This window comes from Trichosurus vulpecula, chromosome 6 (genome assembly GCF_011100635.1).
Source record: "Trichosurus vulpecula isolate mTriVul1 chromosome 6, mTriVul1.pri, whole genome shotgun sequence".
Lineage (NCBI taxonomy): Eukaryota > Metazoa > Chordata > Mammalia > Diprotodontia > Phalangeridae > Trichosurus > Trichosurus vulpecula.
In genome coordinates this window covers 98,078,317-98,097,750 of record NC_050578.1, presented here as the reverse complement: position 1 = coordinate 98,097,750, position 19,434 = coordinate 98,078,317, and positions in this window count along the sequence as shown.

The following is a 19,434-nucleotide window of genomic DNA, read 5'->3' as shown; positions in this document are numbered from 1 at the left end:
TTCCAAATGCAATATAGTTTTGATTTTTTTGCTAGTAATATTAGGAGCTTCTGAGCACACAGCTATCCCTAGGTGGTTGTGGTGCTCATGGAGACAGTGTCCTGCACTGAGATCCCTAGGTAATTCATGAATTCTGCTCAAGTTCTAATGGTAATTAGTTGGGAGACAACTAGAGTGCCTTGCAAACTTTGGGACATGTAAGGAGAATGTTACCATGGGGAAGAGGTACCTAACAATACTGCCGATTAAGAAGGACACTAGGGCTGGACTGTGATACTTCAGCTTCTCTCTCAGTAATAAAGTCATAGAATCATAGAATGAAGAGTTGGGAGGAATGTCAGAGGTCACCCATTCCAATTTTGATCCAAAGCAGCTTTTATCTACAGCATCCCTGACAAGTGGTCATTGAGCCTTCTCTTGAAGACATCCAGTGATGGGCACCCTTAGGTACTGCATTTGGGGACAGCTTTAATTGTTTTTGTTTTTGCTGAGCTGAAATCTGACTTTTAGGCATTTCCGCTAATTGCTTCTAGTTATATACCTAGGATCCCAATTGGTTTAAATCCTTCTTCTATATGGCAAATGTGAAAACTGATGAAAAGCAGGTGTCATGTTACTTCAATCTTCTTTTCTCCAGGTGAAAAATCTTAATCCCTTTTATAGTGGGAAAGATGCTAGATTTGGAGTGAGAAAACCTCTGTTTAAATCTCAACTTTGCTACATATTACCTTTATGATTTTAGTCAGGTCACTTCAACAATGAATGTTAGTTTTAAAAATGATGAGGCAGGACGAGATGATCTCCAAGGTCCCTCCTTGCATAGATTTGAGTCCCCTTGGCAATCTGATTGGCCTATTCGGATAATGTAAAAAGCTTTGTGTAAAATGCTCCACGGACTCTTGTACACAATGGAGTCTAATAGGGCATTATTACCTATTTCAATCTGGAGACTGTGCTTCTATTCATGAAGCCAATACTTGCGGTCACTTGCTGCTGGGTCCCCTATAGCCCAGAAGTCTCCATAGGAGAGGGAGTGCTGTGCCACTCTGTGATGAGGCACATGGCCACTCAAGGGTGACCTTTGGATTGTCAGAAGCTGCTAAGAAGGAAACACATAGGATAAGCTCAGATGGAGTGGATCCCTGATGAAGAATGGACCAAAGAAAGAACGAGTCATAGATATTGAGTTTAAATCCCACTCCCCCCCCCCTTACTCCCTATGTAATCTTGAGAAAAATTACTCCACATTTTCGTATCTCAGTTTCCTCATCTATAAAATGAGAGGATTAGACAAGATGGCCTCTATGGTCAATTCCAGCTCTAAATGTATGATCCTATAATCTACTGTTCAGAGTGTGAGGATCTGAGTGGTAATCTGAAAGGAAGACTAGATGTAGAATTAGAAGACATGACCAAATCCTGCACCTGCAACTCACAAGCTGTGAGACCTTGGGCAAGTCATTTTTTTCTCTCTGGGCTTCAATTTCCCCTTTTCTAAAATGGGCACAATAACCAGTCAATCAAAAGTCATTTATTAAATGTTTGCTATATTTTGTGAAGTTACCTTATAGAATAATTGAGAGGAAAATGCTTTATAAAAGCAAAGCTTTTAAGGTATCCTGATGATAATTTATCTTGAAGACAAATTCATATAGAGGTAAAAAATTAAATTTGGACTAGAGATTGAGAAAGTTTACAGGTAATATGTTTTCATTAATTGGGAATGGAATCATCTTCAGTGGGAATCTGGAGATGCACCCATCACTCAGGCATCTAAAACCACATTAGAAGGACAGCTTTTAAAGCCTAATCTTGTGCTGCCAAGAGGTTGATATTGAAGGTCCTTTCTATTTATAATTTTGGTGCATATATGATGAAAGAAAGCATAGCTCTGTGCATGATATGCATCTTCACATCATGAGCAGTTGTCTTCAACTTACAACTTTGATTGAGGGGCTTAACTCAGAACTAGCACAGCGGGGCTAGAGCTTTGTCACAGACACCCATAGGCATCTTTTCCCTCCTCCACAGGAAATTCAGCCCTTGCCATCCCAGTCTCTCTCTCTCATCCTCTGCATTCCTTTCCACTTGGCCCAGTGGAACACTTTTCTATTGGTCATTAACTGCCCCTCATTCCATATGATTCTGTCCTACATTCCTTCCTTCTTCTGGTGTTCATTGAAATCTCATTTCCCTCTGTGATCACATCTTCCTGCACCTCCTCCAAACCTGACTGTTCCTCCTCTCACATCCTTTGACATATAGAGCCAAGACAAGAACATGACATATTCCTTGCTCCCCAATGTCCTTCTCAGAAGCTGCTCTGCCGTCATCACTCAGTAGAGACTTTCTGGTAGGAAAATGATTTATTACATGGTTCAGAAAAAAGTATTATAATGTTTAAATCCAACCTCATATGATTAAAGGTTTTTTAATTTTTATTTTATTTTTAATTTGTTTGATAAAACAAGCATTTCCATAATAGCATAATAAAAAGAGGCCATTTCCTTAGGCAGGTGGTTCTGAAAGGGGATGCAGAGTTTCTGATAGATGTACCGCAGATTCTACGGAACTTTACATCTGGAAGAGTTTGTGTACGAGAGCATTTTGCACCTCCAGTAGTATGCTATGATCCCTCACAACAAGGAATAATACTGTACTTGCCATAAGCAGAAAGTTTTAGGAGAAAAACAAGCTTGGATCCTGACATTCATCTCAAATGAAATTGGCCCAAGGGAAATAATTTCTCACTGAGGTTCTGTCAGTGCTAACTCTTTGGCTGCCATTCCTCACCAGATGGTTGACTATAAGAACAGCTTACCTTGAAGTTTGTTTGGTCTCAAATGAAAATTTCTTTAATGTGGAGCTTCTACTGATTCAATATAAAGTAACCAACCATTAAATTTCCTTCTTGATACAACTGATCTAGGGTCATGTCACTAAAAGCATTATTCTGAGAAGGGGGCCCTAGGCTTCACTTGACTGCTGGGTCCATGATGCAAAAAAGGTTAAGAATCTTTAAGCCCTAAGAGTGTTCTGTTATAGAGAGGTTGTGGCCCTCTCATCATTTATTAATTTGTTTAGTCAGTCAACAGGCATTCATTAAACACCTCCTAAGTGCCAGTTATTGTGTTAAGTTCTGCAGATATAAAGAAAGGCAAACAAACAAAAACCAAACCACTACCACCTTCAACAACAACAAAAAAAATCAGTCCCTACTCTCAAAGAATTCATAGCAGAACAGAAGACAACATGCAAACAATTATGTACAAGCAATATATACAGGATAAGTTGGGGAAAATCAACAGAGGGAAGGTACTAGGATTGAGGGGGATGAGGAAAAGCCGCATGGCCAATTGTATGCCCACAAATTTGACAACCTTAGGGAAATGGATGCATATTTACAAAAATATGAATTGCCCAGGTTAACAGAAGAGGAAGTAAAATATTTAAATAACCCCACCTCAGAAAAAGAAATTGAGCAAACCATCAATGAACTCCCTAGGAAAAAATCTCCGGGGCCAGATGGCTTTACATGTGAATTCTATCAAACATTTAAGGAACAATTAATTAAATTTATAGACATTTGGGAAAATAGGCAAAGAAAGAGTCCTACCAAATTCTTTTTATGACACAAATATGGTATTAACACCCAAACCAGGCAGATTCAACAGAGAAAGAAAATTATAGACCAATTTCCCTAGTGAATATTGATGCAAAAATTTTAAATAAAATATTAGCAGAAAGATCGCAGTAACTTATCACGAGAATAATACACTACGACCAGGTAGGATTTATTCCAGGAATGCAAGTCTGGCTCAATATTAGGAAAACTATCAGCATAATTGATCATATCAACAACAAAACTGGCAGAAATCATATGATTATCTCAATAGATGCAGGAAAAGCTTTTGACAAAATACAATACCCATTCCTATTAAAAACGCTAGAAAGTATAGGGATAAACGGAGTCTTCCTTAAAATTATAAAAAGCATCTAACTAAAACCATCAGCAAGCATTATATGCAATGGAGATAAACTAGATGCATTCCCAATAAGATCGGGGGTGAAGCAAGGATGTCCATTACCACCCCTACTATTCAATTTGGTACCAAAAATGTTAGCTTTAGCAATAAATGAAGAAAAAGAAATTGAAGGAATTAGAATAGGCAAAGAAGAAACCAAATCATCACTCTTTGTAGATGATGTGATGATTTACTTAGAGACCTAGAGAATCAAGTGAAAAACTACTTGAAAATAATAAACAACTTTAGCAAAGTTGCAGGGTATAAAATAAATGACATAAATCCTCGGCATTCCTATACATTACTAACAAAGCCCAACAGCAAGAGATAGAAAGAGAAATTCCCTTTAAAGTTACTGTAGACACAATAAAATATTTGGGAGTCTACCTGCCAAGACAAACCCAGGGCCTACATGAACACAATTACAAAACACTTTTCACACAAATAAAGTCAGATCTAAATAAATGGAAAAACATCAGTTGCTCATGCTTAGGCCAAGCTAATATAATAAAGATGACAATTCTACCTAAATTAATTTACTTATTCAGTGCCATACCAATCAAACTACCAAAATTACAGAACTCAATAAAATAATAACAAAATTCATCTGGAAGAACAAAAGGTCCAGAATATCGAGGGAATTAATAAAAAGAAATGCCAGGGAAAGTGGCCTAGCCATACCAGATGTGAATTAAACTGCATTATAAAGCAGTAGTCATCAAAACTACTTGGTATTGGCTAAGAAACAGAGTGGTGGATCAGTGGAATAGGTTAGGTACACAAGACACAATACTCAACGACTATAGCAATTTACTCTTTGGTAAACCCAAAGAATCCAACTTCTGGGTTCAGAATTTACTATTTCACAGAAACTGCTGGGAAAATTGGAAAACGGTAGGGCAGAAACTGGGCATAGACCAATATCTTATACCATATACCAAAATAAAGTCAAAATGGTTCATGATTTAGGAATAAAGGCTGATACTATAAGCAATTTGGGAGAGCAAGGAATAGTTTACCTGTAAGATTTATGGGAAAGGGAAGAATTCGTGACCCAACAAGAGATAGAGAGCGTTACAAAATAGATAATTATGACTATGTTAAATCGAAAAGTTTTTGTATAAACAAAGCCAATGCCACAAACATTAGGAGGGAAGCAGAAAATTGGGAAAAAATCTTTCCAACCAGTGTCTCTGATAAAGACTTCATCTCTAAAATATACAGGGAACTGGGCCAAATTTATAGGAATACAAATCATTCCCCGATAGAGAAATAGTCAAAGGATATGAACAGGCAGTTTTCAGAGGAAGAAATTAAAGATGTCTATAGTCATATGAAGAAATGCTCTAAATCACTAGTGATTAGAGAAGTGCAAATCAAAAGAACTCTTAGGTACCACATCTTTCCTGTCGTATTGGCTAACATGACAAAACAGGAAAATGATAAATGCTGGAAAGGATGTGGGAAAATTGAAACATTGCTACATTGTTGGTGGAGTTGTGAACTGATTCAGCCATTCTGGAGAGCAATTTGGAACTATGCCCAAAGGGCTATAAAATGTGCATATCTTTTGACCCAGCAATACCGCTTCTAGGGCTATATCCCAAAGATATCATGGAAGTGGGAAAGGGACCCATATGTACAAAAATATTTGTAGCACCTCTTTTTGTGGTGGCAAAGAATTGGAAATCAAGGGGATGCCCATCAATTGAGGAATGGCTAAACAAATTATGGCACAGGAACGTAATGGAATAGTATTGTGCTATAAGAAATGAGGAGCAGACAGACATCATTACAACCTGGAATGACTTATATGAACTGATGCTGAGTCAGGGGAGCAGAACCAGGAGATTAATATACAGACACATGGTATCTGGAAGGACTAACTTTGATAGACTCCTCTCATCAATGTAAGGTTCAAAGACAGCCCCAAGAGATTCATGATGGAAAGCACTATGCACATCCAGAGAAAGAATTATGGAATCTGAATGCAGATGGAGGCAAACTATTTGCTTTCTTTTTTTTTTCTTTTTCCTTCTTTTTTGGTTTCATTTCTTTATTCTCATGATTCATTCCATTGGTTATAATGCTTCATTACAACTGGACTATTATGTAAATAAGTTCAATGTGAACATATATGTAGAAGCTACATTGGATTACATGCCTTCTTGTGGGGGAGAGGGGAAGAGAAGGCAAGAGAGAAATTTTGGAACCCCCCAAACTGTGGAACTGAATGTTGTAAACTAAAAATAAAAATAATAAAATAAAACAAAAAAGAAAGTGGGATTTTAGCTGGGACTTGAAGAAGGTGAAGAGGCAGAGATCAGGGAGAGTATCATGCCTGGGAGAAAAAGCCAGTGACAATGAAGAGTCTAACAGATATTCCAAGGCACTGTTTCAGGTGCCAAAGGAGCTCCAAAGATAAATAAGACAGTCTTTGCTCTCACATAGCTTACAATTTAGTAGGGAGGAAGATAAGTTTACACATGATTATAATCCTAGGTATGCCATTAAAGGTGTGATGGGATTGTCAGCAGACCTTGAGGGGTCCACCTGTTCCTGCTCCTTGAGATTCAGGGGAAATAAGAATGTGGTGGTGGGGAATGGAAACCCCAATTATTTTGTGACATTAGATTGTGAGTTCCTTGAGGGCAGGGACTGTCTTTTGTCTCTTTTTTTTATCTCTAGTGCATAGCATAGTACCTGACACATTTCTCATTTTTATTTGGCTATTTCAGTCACGTCTGATTCTTCATGACCTCGCTTGGGGTTTTCTTGGCAAAGACAATGGAGCGGTTTGCCATTTCCTTCTCCTCATTTTACAGCTGAGAAAACTGAGACAAACAGGGTTAAGTGACTTGCCCAGGGTCACACAGGCAGTCCATGTCTGAGGCTGGATTTGAACTCACAAAGATGAGTCTTCCTGACTCCAGGCCCAGTGCTCTATGCACTGTACCACCTAGTTGCCCTTTAAGGTTTGCGAGGAGCTTTATAAATATGATGTCATTTTATCTTCAGCACAACACTGGGAGATAGGTGCTATTATTATCCCAATTTTATAGATGTTTATATAGAGCTTTTAACATATATATGTATGTATGTATGTATGTATGTGTATATATATATATATATATACAAAACATATTTATATAGAGTTCTAAGGTTTGTGAAGAGCTTTATAAATCTCATTTTAGCCTCATCACAACCCTGGGAGATAGGTGATATTATTACCCTCATTTTTCAGATAAAGAAACTGAGGCAGCTAGTGGTTAAGTGACTTTCCCAGAATCACACAGCTAGTAAGTATCTGAGGCAGGATTTGAACTCAGGTCTCCCTGACCCAGGCCCTGAGCTCTATTCACTGCACCACTTACTATTATAGGAGAGGTGTGCCTTCCAGGTGTTAGGGGGCAATGTTGGTACTTCTGTTCTTACCATATCTTTGAAGTAAATTTCCCTTTGTAAAAACTTTTCTTTTAAAGTTGATATTAAAAAGATGGGCCTTTGTTTTCCTGGGAAACTTGGGGCCATTAAGAAAAAAACTTGGCAATATCCCAAAGACAATCTAGCCTACTCCCTTCCAGGTGTTTTGTTCTCACCCCCCTCCCCACCCACCACCACAATATGTCAGTTCACATTCCTGTGAGTATATGGATTCTTATGAACCCTTTCCACACCATATGCCTTTTAAAGAAAATATCTTTGGTTATTATGTCACCTACGTTTTTTCAATTTATCCTTCCCTCCTCCCTTTTCCAGAGAGCAATCTCTTATGACAAAGAATTTTTTTTAAAAAAGATTAAAAACAACAGGTCGATAGCTTTATACCCAGAGTTCCCTGCCTTTCAAAGAAGCTGTAGATGTTTGTTTGTTTTTCGGTTTTGGTTTTTGGACTGATATTATGACAGAACTCACAAGAGTCAGAGGATTTGGCTGATAAGTATAATTTTAGTAGCAATGCCATTAAAAGAAATAAGCTAGTATAGGTTAATGTTCCATTCTGTTGCCACTGATTTGGGGGAGAGACTTAAAATTTTGGATAAAAGGGTCAGGCCAGGCAAAGACAAAGAGGCTAATTACAGGGGCATTTTACCTCCCATAAGGGAAGCCATTCGACTAAAGACCCTCAGCGGAGGGTAAATAAGAGGAAGGAGGGGTCCAGGACACATCAGGATGACAGTCACCCAGGAGACAGACATATAAACAGAAACTGCAGTTCAGCCTATGGGGTCAGCAGGCCTTGGGTGAGAGGATCATGAGGTCATGACACGAGGAGTAAAGGGATCAGTGATCACCCAGAGGATACCATGTTCTTGCTCTTCCTTCTGGTTCAGGGCAGACCCCTTTTGAGCTGTCCCACACGATTAGAAGCAACTAGGTGGCTTAGTAAATAGAATGCTGGGCCTGGAGTCAGAAAGTCCTGAGTTCAAATGTGGCTTCGGACATATATGAGCTGTATAACCCTGGGCAAGTTGACTGCTGTCTGCCTCAGTTTCCTCAGTGGTAAAATGGGGATGATAACCTACCTTTCAGGGCTGTTAAGAAGATCAGCTGAGGCAGTAATTGCAAAAAGCTCGTAGCACAGTGCCTGGCACATAGCACTTACTGTATAAATGCTTTCCTTTCCTTCCCTATAAGAGGACTGTTTATTCCATAATGTGCCAGAAAAACTAGAAGTTTGGGGAGAAACACATATGACTGGTTTCCTCATGCGATGTCACAGGCAAATAGATGGTGACTATCCCTAGAGGCCGACAATTACCAAATATGTGGGATTCCACAGATAGGACAAGCTGGAGGGATATCTAGAGTAGAGAGATTGCATTGTAGAATCTCATATTGTCCGTAGTCAGTAGTCTGTAGGGGAATATAGACATCAAGGAGACCGTGGGGGAAGTAAAGTTTTGTTATTGTTGTCATTCAGTTGTGTCCAACTCTTTGTGACTTCATTTGGGGTTTTCTTGGTAAAGATGCTGGAGTGGTTTGCCATTTCCTTCTCATTTTCCAGATGGGGAAACCAAGGCAAACTGGGTTGAGGGATTTGTTCAGGGTCACACAGATAGTAAGTATCTGAGGTTGGATTTGAACACAGGACTTTGAGTCTCCTTGACTCCAGGCCTCACACTCTATCTACTGCACCACCTAGCTGCCCTAGTACAGGTTTAAGTGGGAGTCTTCTTGGATATATGCCTTGTTGACTCGTGAGAAGCATTTGGAAGGGAAGAAGTCGCCACTTGGTAACCACCCCCCTCTCCTCCCAAATTGCAGCAACAAGAAGAAATCAAAGTTGCATTTCCCAATCATTTAAGTAAGTAGAGATCCAAATGAGATCTCTTGAAAGCCACAATTTAGTTATCAAAATGACAATGTCTAAAATATGTACTACATGTTCCCTCGTAGGTCTTTTGGGCTTTACTACACATATTTTTAAAAAATCTAAGATGTGCTCAAAGAGATGTTTTGCAAAGATTTTAGTTGGTATGAGGTTTATGCGGTCTGATGCAGAATGATAAGCTATTGAACTCCTGACATGAATATAAATAAATGACTATTATCCAAATTCTCTCCAGAGATCTCCCAAAACATTGCTTTCTGAGGTATGGTCACAGAGTGTTCTTGGGCATGACGCAGGAAAATGGAACAAGGGGGTGCCTTTGAAACAATGGACATGATTGCCAAGCGTTTTGATGATGTGCTTCCATTTAGGTCCCTGGTCCCACAGCAACAAGTAGTAAGGAGAACAATCGTTTACTATTTTTTATTGCATATTGAGGAATCCAAGTATTACCATCCTTGTTTTTGAGATGAAGAAACTGAAGCTTGGAGAAGCTATGTCATACAATCTCAGACTTTGGGAGGGACCCCAGAGACTGTCTAGTTCAACATAGACAAGAATAAGAAAAAACAGTAACAACCAAGACAGCTGGAGAGGGGATATGGATGGCCCAGGGGATGGAGAGCCAGCCCGGGACTCAGGACAACCAGGATTACCCTGGGCAGGTCACTTAACCCCTCAGTATCCTGAGCCATCCTCGAAGGCTATAAGTTGCAGAGCATGTGCTGATCTGCATGGGCAGAGGACGTTTCCTGAGAGCTTGCTAAAATTCAATGATACTCCCAGCTTAAACAAAAAAGACACCTATTATATTAGGAGGATCTAGGGGAATAGAGCACTGGACCTAGAACTGGGAAGACCTGAGTTCAAATCCAGCCTTGGAGACGTACTAGTTGTGTGACCCTGGGCAAGTCACTTAACTTGTTTTCCTCAGTTTCCTCATTTGTAAAATGGGGATGATAATAGCTCCCACCTCTCAGGGTTGTTGTAAAGCTTAAATGAGATAATAATTGTAAAGTACTTAGCTCAGTGCCTGCCCAGGTAGTTAGTGTTATGCAGATGTTAGCTGTATAGTATTTTAAGGTCTGTGAAGTGCTTCACACAGGTAATCTTCTTTGACCCTTACAATAACTCCTGGAGGTGGGCATCATAGGGGTAATTATCTTATCCACTCCCCACCCCCCCCACTCCCCCCCCACCCCTGCCATTACAGATGAGGAGAGAGGTGACAGGACCTGCTTGTTAAATATTTGTAAAGTGCTTACTATGTGCCTGATGAGAAACAGGTTTCAAGGTATAGAAATAAAACCTCACACTCAGCTGATTGATTGGCACAGAATTTCACAGCGCATAGGGAGAGATAGAAGGACAAAAGCTTCTGATCACATAAAGGAAATTTAGAAACAGAGGCACAAAATTTGTGGGTGATGACAAGGTTAAGGGGACCCCTGCATTCCTGAATGTAGACTGGGGGTAGTGGAAGAAAAATTAATAGATTGAACTACCTTGAAGAACTGGGGATTTGGGGTGTTTGAGGGAATATCAACAGGTCCCCCAGACTGGGGGAAGAAGTTGGGGTGGAGAGGAAAATGTGAGCTAAGCCTTAAACTCACTGGGAAAGGAGGGAACATGTCCTGAGGGTCGGTTGATAACAGCTACCAAAATCTGGATTGGTGATAAATTCGGATTGAATGAACTTCAAAGGAGCAGAGGTTGTTGAATGATGGTGCAAAGGGGAGGCAGAAAGTGGCAATGGAGGGCAAAGAGAATTCTGACTCCATTATTACATCAAATGAGTCGGGTAGGAAAGCAATTACTACCCGTACTTGGAAAGCATGGTGAGTGAATTGGGGTCATTAGGAGGGCCCAGTGAGTGCTAAAAGATGAAAGAAAGGGATGAAAAAAGAGTGTAAGATGAAAGCAAGTTCCAGAAGGCACAGTGAAAGGGGGCAGATAGATCTGGAATGGGACATTGTGGTGGAAGTCAATCAAGATTTCTTCCTGGAAGGAAAAAGAAATAGGAGAGAAAGAGAAAAGGAGGAAGATTTTACCTGCAGTCGTAGAGACAGATGGACAGAGACACACTGAAATGATGGAGCAACGTGGCCTGTGTCACTAGGTCTGCTTGAGAGTTATCTCCTGGGGCAATGCTAGCAAGAATGATGTCTGTGTGCTCTGGAAAATCACGCTCCTTAGGAGCCTCTACTGGGGTGAGTCATTAACTAGTGGCATCTCAGAGTCCTGACGAATGCTTGCTGAATTGAACTGAACAGACTCCCAGACCCTTCGCACCAGGTGACTAATTTCTTCGAGAGACCACATTGCAACACATTTGCTAGTGGCACACAGAACAAATTGTCCGACCGCCTCTTTCGGCATGTGCTAATTTCCTAACAAGACAGCAGTCCACTGGTCTTATTTCCTTACATAGAGAAGGCAGAATATTGGTCTGGAAGAGACCCTAGAATTCACCTGGGCTGTACAGGTGAGGCATCTGAGGACACGAGAAATCGAATGACTTGACTAAGGTCAACGTAACAATTTAATGGCAGAGTTAGGGATAGAACCCGGGTTATCTGATTCCCATCTCAAGAAGGCTTCACAGAGAAGGTGACCATAATAGGCTTCGAAGAGCAACAGTAAAAACGACAATGATTATAACAACAGTGAGCCTTGGTACAGGGCGTCCCAAAAGTCTTAGTGTGGTTTTAAGCTCTTGAATTGCAACATGTACAAATGCAAAACATTAAGGATAAAAATAGGAGTAAAACAGCCCCTGCCCCCAAGGAGCTCCCATTCTAGTGGGGAAAACAACACATCTGGTAGAATCCAGCTGCGAGTCAGAAAAGCCTCGTCATCTGTAGGGTGCGGCAGCAAATAAGATGTTAATGCCTCTTTTTAAGTTGTGATTTCCACTGATAAAATCATTTCAGCTTCTGATGTTGAACTATTTGACAGTGCTAAGCAGTTCGGCAGCCAGAATGTTCCTTTCTGAATGTTGAGTAGCTGTGGCTGCATTCTCCCCTCTGGGGGTGCCCAGCTACTCATCTATTAGAGCTTTAAATAGCACTACGACTTTGGGGTGGCTAGGTGGCACAGTGGATAAAGTACTGGGCTTTAAATGAGGAAGATTCCTCTCCCTGAGTTCTAAATCTGGTCTCATACCCTTAATAGCTGTATGACCCAGCACAAGTCACTTAATCTTCTTTGCCTCAGTTTCCTCATCTGTAAAATGAGCTGGAGAAAGAAATGGCAAACCACTCCAGTAGCTATGCCAAGAAAACCCCCAAATGGGGTCACAAAGAGTCGGTAAACCCAGCTTTAAGGTCTGACCTTTACATCTATTATGTCATCTTTGAAGGATCGGTAGGATTTGGTTGGGTAGAGTTTCAATATTGTTAATTCTCTTTAACAAGATACCACAGAGAGCTCTCCAACTAATTAAAGTTTTTTCATTTAATGGCTGACAAATTCTGCACCAGGGTGACTTTCTTTTTCATCAAAACTTACAGAAAATGTGTCTATAATATGAAAGTACCTTAGGGAAGCAAATGACATCAGCTGATTATTTAGGAAGCTCGTTAATATTTATAAACTGCTGTCTGTACATTATCTTAGTTTGATCCTTACCTAGATTCTCTTGAAGTAGGGAATTATTATTTCATTTTACAGATGTACAAGGGGAGGATCAGAGATCTTCAGTTACTTGCCCAGTGTTACACAGATAGAAAGTGCCTAAGGTAGGTTGTGAAATCAAGTCTTTCTCACTCCAAGTCCAGAACTCTATTCACTACCCCATATTGTCTTATGAAATGATTTATTTCATAAATTTAGTTTCTTGTATGCTGAATTTTTTTTATAATCTCAGTCCTTGTAATAGACATTTTCCAATATCTAGATACTCCCTCCATTCTTCATAGATTCTCAAAAATTCAGTCTTATCACTGAGCTGAAGATTTTAAGGTAATGACTGAATATATTATTACAGAATAACTGAATTATCACAGTCAAAATAAAGCTCAGGGACCATCTAGTCTAACCCATGAAAAAAGTATCCCTACTTCAACATGTATTAAAGAGCTCATCACCTCTTTGCTTAAAGACCTCCAATAAGGAAAAATTCACTATGTCTTGCAGAAGTCTGTTCCATTTTGGCATTGCTCTAATTATTAGGGAGTTTTCCCCTATATACACACACACGTGTATATATATATATATGTATATATATATGTCTATATATGCTGCATATATACATGCATCATATATATTTGTATATTTTATATGTATTTTCCTTTGTCTCTTTGCAATTTCCACCCATTACTCCTAAAATAATGGAAAAAGTACTGGGCTTGGATCCAGGAGGATGTGTGTTTTAATCCAATCTTGGATATTCATATGATATGTGACTAAGGGGGTGTTATTTAACCCCCATAAGCCCTAGTTCATTCCTCTGTAAAGTGTGAGTAATAATGGCCCCCCTTCATAGGGTTGTGATACAGATCAAATAAGAATGCTCGTAAAGTGTTTTGCAAACTTCAAAGTGCTACGTAAATGTTAGCTATAATTATTTTTGCTTACTCCTTATGATGAAATGACCCTCCCTGATTATTAGGAGGAGGGAGTCAAAATTTTTTTTTTGTTATTTTTTTTGTTATTATCACATTTTTTGTTTTTTTTGTTATGATCACAATCATAATAGAGTTTCTAGGATCCATCCACAGGGAGAAGTTGACATGAAGTCAGTGATTGATCACTCTGAACTGGGGAAATAATTGGCATGCCATTGCAAGAAATATCTGTTGTCTTCCTTTTCTGGAGGAGTTGAGTTTAAAAAGCCCTAGAAAACCAAGAAAAGTCAAAAAACTTGAAAAATTTAGATGAGAAGGCAGCTAGAGGGTGGAGATGTGGACTTACTGAAAGAAAAAGTGGAATGATGAAATGTAGGAGAACTTTGGCCTTCATAAAGGGCTTCCAGGCAGGACGTTGCCTTAGAGTGCCAGAACCTGGAGCTGGTAGCAGCTTCCTTTCATCATATCCTTATCAGTAGTAATGTGTCCAAATGATTTATTTATAAAATATTATGCTTTGGTTTTCATGCTTCGTTTTACTTGTAATGCTCTATGGCAATATGGCATGGGATAGGAAGGACTGGCTACCACATAGAAGGCGACAGACAAGCGCATGGTGGGTGTGAACACACTACAGCACATAACCAAAGGGAACTTTATAGAAAAACAGGAATGAAAGATGTCATTAAGGAATTGTTTGCTAGGAAGAGAAGATGGGCTGGTCACGCGAAGAGAGGGAGGAATTACAGGTAGACAGCCATTGTGCATCAGTGGCATTCTCTTGATGTTGAGAGAAAGTCAGGAAGGCCTCCCCCATGTTGGGTGGGTCGCTTGTGGCACACTTTTGGGAAAACACTGTAACAACAATGCTGCTGGCAGCTACCGTGGCTGTGTAAGACCAACAACACCAGCACACAGAGGGCTGCCAACACAGCTTCTTTGATCTGCTTTTCTAAGGAAAGTAACTTTAAGAGGTTAACAGTCTCAGTTTAATTAAACATACATATAACATTCACTTAGTTCAGGGGTAAAAGATGAGTCCCCTGAACTTCAGGGCAAATACAAACAGAAATTGCAAACATCAACAGATATACCTTGTCTTATTCAAATCACAATTCATAGTTAACAAAGAAGCACCAACATCTGGGTTACAAAGCTGGAGGGGGTGGCTTCAACAGCTTGCCCAGAGTCTCGTCGCCCACATTCTTTCAATGAGTGTACCCCCAAAAGTGAACTGCTAACTTTCCAGACCCTGTTCAGGGCCCTGAGGGCTTGAGGCTCACCATCTAGGGTGTGAGAAATCACTAACCCCAGAGTGTGGGAAAGCACCACATCATATACAAATAAATGACTCTCCCCAGCGCTGAGAAGCTCTCCAAGACAAAAGATGCCACTTTACCTGCTCCATTCAAACAAAGACCAGACTCATCAAAGGCACTTGACAGCCTTAGCGTCCCAAAAGAGAAGAAAAGCAAAAAGTCCTGCCCTGATTACCATTACAAACACAAACTAGAGTCAGGGGCATGGGCAGTCATGGATGGATTTTGAATCCGTCATGAATCAATGAGATTCATTTGAGTTAAGCATGATTTTGTCATGTTCTTTGTTTTAAAATCCTTAAAATCCAATGTAAATGATGAAAAATGACCCTGGATCATCCATATAGTGCTGGAAGGGGCCTCAATGGCCGTCTGGTCAAACCCTTTCATTTTACAGGTGAGAAAAATGAGGCCCAGGGAGGTTAGTAAGTGTGAGAGGCAAGATTTGAACCCAGTTCTCTAGATTTTAGAACCATTGATGTTTCTTCTCAACCACAATGACTGTAGAGGTAACCGATATTCCTTATGTTGAGGAACTATTCTATTGTTCCTTGACTATTTGACAACTCTAAAATATGCCTGCAAATTATATAAAATGGAAACACGGCCAAGACAGTTCATCTTCTCCTACAAATGTGAGGTGGAGATGACATTGCCAGCCTTGGAAATTTATAAGAGTAAAGGAGATGACATTGGCAAACTGCCTTTGCATCTTGGAAGGAAAGCATTCTCACTCCGGGGTGTTGTTACTGCAGCTCCAGAGCTGCGAAAGGGATTTACGTGGAGTTAATTCATCTCAACAAATATCGTGTTGTAACATTTACTGTGTTTTCAAAAGCAAAAGAACAAAACAGTTGTGGCTCTTAAGGTACAGGTGGTTCCTTTGGAGAAAGAAGACACGCTCTAGGGAAACAATTAGAGAACAACACAAAAAAGTACATGACCAACTGGTAAGAGGGAAATGCAGATAAGAAACTCTGTAGGAAGTTGGAGAAAACAAAGGACAAGGTTGGCTCTGGGGAATCCAGGAAGCTCCATAAAAATCTTAGAACTGAATGGGGAAGGAAAGAGAGGAAAATAAGCATTTATATAGTGCCTACTACATACCTGGCAGTGTGCCGAGCACTTTTTGCAAATGTTATTCGTTATAACAATAGAATAGTTCCACAACATAAGGTAGGCCAGGTAGCTTTGCTGTCTTTGTGGTGGAGTGGAAACATCACTAGCTCTAGAGTCTACAGAACTGGGTTCAAATCCTGCCTCTGGCATTTGCCAACTTCCCTGGGCTTCATTTGGACACATTACTACTGATAAGGATACAATGAAAGGAAGTTGCTACCAACTCCAGGTTCTGGCACTCTAGGGCAATGTCCTTCCTGGAAACCCTTTATGACAACTGCTCTCATATCCCCTCCTTTCCCCCAAAGTCTTTTTTTCTTTCTCCAGGCTAAGCATTCTGAATTTCTTCAATTAATCCTCAGTGGAATGATCCAGAGTCCCCACACTATCCACACCATCATGCTTTGGATGTACTCCAGGTTGTCAATGTCCCTTTTACAATACAGCATCCAAAATTTGGCACATTACGCCAGTCACGGTCTAATCAGGACAGAACATGGTGGGATGACTGCTTCTTTCATTCTCTATACTGTATTTCTTTCCATATGGCTGCAGAGAAGTGAATTAAGACAGGACTTGAAGGATGGGTGGGATTTGGTTGGATGGGGAATTCTTGTAGCAGTTGTTCTCTTGTGATCTTTAACATTTGAAAAGATGAAGGAACAAGGAGGAGTATGGGTTTTTTGAGCTAATAAAAGGGACTTAGCTTCAGAAACTGCCATCGGCGAAGCTGCCCTCTGCTCAAGGAATAGCAGAAATCACCCTTCCTTATGTTCTGTATTCAGTGCCAACAGAGCTGCAGGACCTCTTACTAACTGAAACATCCTTCTAATAGTGTGGGTAGTGAATTCTTACCTCATCTCTAATCACTGAATGGGTGTTGCCTGAGACACACTGCGACCTGGGAAAGACCTTAGTTTAAAAAGGCCAAGATCTCCCACTGCATCTAGGGCTATTGCCAGTTGTCTTGACCTGTGTCTTACCCCTGGACTCCAGTGACTCTGGAGGAGACAGTGAGACTGGTGACTTCATACAGCTCTGTCTTACTTAAATCCAATTCACTTGTAAGTCGAGACACCACCCTCCTGATGTCATTGGTCCTCTTCGAGAATGAAGGGTGAGCAACAACACTGTGGCTCATAGTGAGTAGGCCGAACTCCCTGGACATCTTCCCATCCCTAAATTAAAAATCTTCTGAGTCAGAGCCACGACATAGTTTGCAAAGAATGTTTATAATTTCTTGGAGGTTTATCAACAAATGTGAAAGTGATGATGGAGGATGAGGATAAACACTATTCTATTTTTTTTAAAAAAAGTTTTATCAAAACCATTTGATTTTTATATCATGATCACTTCCTGATATGTACCTCACCAAAAATGAAGAAGGGAAAACAATAAATCAACAAGTATTCATGAAATGCCTACTATGTACCAGACACAGTGCTAGGCACTGGGGAAATGGGGAAAAATTGAAACAATTTCCACTTTCAGGCAGTTTCTATTCTTTTCAAAAAATAGAATTTTTCAGTTGTTTTTTACATTATATTTCCCCACACCCTCACCCTCCCCACTTCCCTGGCCATCCCTTTAAGCAAATTTTTTAAAGGAGGGAAGAGAAAAAATTCAGCCAGGCCAATCAATGTATTTTAAAAGTCTGATATTATCTACAGAGTCTTTTCACTCCCACAAGCCTCTACCCACCCAGCTCTGCAAAGAAGTACATAGGGAGGTGTCTTATCATATCTCTCCCCTGGGACTAAGTTTGTTCTTCGTAATTTTGCAGGATTCGTTTTCATTTGTTTTGTGATGGCTGTTCTTTCCGTCTGCTTTGTTGTAGCCGTTGTTTATATTTTACTCTGGCTTCAAGAAGCTTATATTGTAAAATTCTTTAAGATCCAATTTTACTGAGCAAAAAATGGCCCCCAGATGTGCTGAAGATTCAGTCCTGCTCTTGTAGAAATGGTTTAGCAAAATTTACTGGACAAAATGACTGCAGGCCACTACACAGGAACCTGCCTGATCACATAGGTATTCTTCCATTTCTCCACGGAGGTTGGGGACAAGTGGTTCTTTATCCGGCCTACAGAATCAAGATAGGATAATGTCAAACTAAAAACTTTTGTTGTTTAAGATGAAATTGAGTCCTGTAACATACTGTGCACTGCAGTATAATAATAACCTGGTTGGGTTTGGTAGTTATAGGCCTCACTTAACAGCTCGCTTCTCCTTCCCAGTAATTTAGGAACTTTTTGCCATTATCAGTCACTCTGCCTCCCTAGGCCTGAATCACAAGAATTGGTCTCAGGCCTGGGTTCTCGGCAAGCGTTCGCAGATCTTCCAACTGTGCTCCTCTTCTCCTCCTATCGGGTTACCATTTCTGATGTCTACTAGTATTTTCCCGCAATATTGAATTTAGCAGCAAATCTTGCTGTACTCTAACAATTTTTAAGTTCAAGGCATCAGGTACTGTTGTGTTCATGCACCAATTTATCATTTCTGCTGGGCTAAAATTCACTACAATGCATTTCCTTAGAATTAAGGCCACTGCTGCTTTTCCAGCCTGCCAAACACCTGTGGAATTGCTGTTACATTGGGCATTAGATCATTAATAACAATTCCTGGAGCAAGTTTCCTTACTCTGGCCTCAATATTCCTTCCCCTTGTTGATCAGTAGAAGTGGGTTCAAAGACTTTCTGAATTCAGGTTGTGCCCCTACTCATTAGTAAGTAGTTCAGTCCAGACGGTTTCCCATCTCTTACTTAGAGTTCAAAGCTTTGCCAAATTAAAGAAAAATATATTAATTTTGTCATGTTTCTTTAATGTCGCAGACACTTCCCTCTGTCATTCGTTAAGGTGATTCTAGTTAATACTGACCACTGCATTTTGGTACTTAAGGTAGAAGAGGCTGGCAAATAATTAGTTTGATGTAAATAATGAGAGACTTTAGACCTCATTTTTCAATAATGATTCCATTAAGTTTAATCATCTGAACTACAGACATCCTTTTAACACCTCTTCTTAACAAAAGTAACCACCACCACATTTTTCTTGCATTATCTTTAATCTTT